The 298-nt window shown below is 57.4% G+C and overlaps 1 protein-coding gene across 4 annotated transcripts in view; it reads right to left on the reverse strand.

Moving 5' to 3' along the window:
- FBXO25 (F-box protein 25) overlaps nucleotides 1-298 on the reverse strand; it is a 31,215-nt gene that overhangs the window by 30,570 nt on the left and 347 nt on the right. The window lies entirely within an intron of this gene.

A 298-nucleotide genomic window follows, 5' to 3' on the forward strand; every position in this document is an offset into this window, starting at 1 on the left:
GGGCTGAACGGTTAGGATTTGGAAAAGGCAAGAAATGAGGGCTTCCCAGGGAAAGAAACGATACTTTAGATTCCTGAGTTTTAAAAACGAGACTGAATAAGTCCAGGGAGAGAGATGGAACAGGGACGAACGAAGGGAAGGGTCGAAGCTGAGCTCACGGTTCAGGGGAGGGTGCAAAGTTCGGAAATATCAGCTGCAAGAAAAACAAGCGAGGCAGGCGACTGAGCGGGCGACCGCGCCGCGGACGGAGCAGGAGCGCGGAAGGGCAAGCCGCGGACGCGGCCCGGCCGGCTGCAGG

This window comes from Pteropus alecto, unplaced genomic scaffold (genome assembly GCF_000325575.1).
Source record: "Pteropus alecto unplaced genomic scaffold, ASM32557v1 scaffold35, whole genome shotgun sequence".
Taxonomy (NCBI): Eukaryota; Metazoa; Chordata; class Mammalia; order Chiroptera; family Pteropodidae; genus Pteropus; species Pteropus alecto.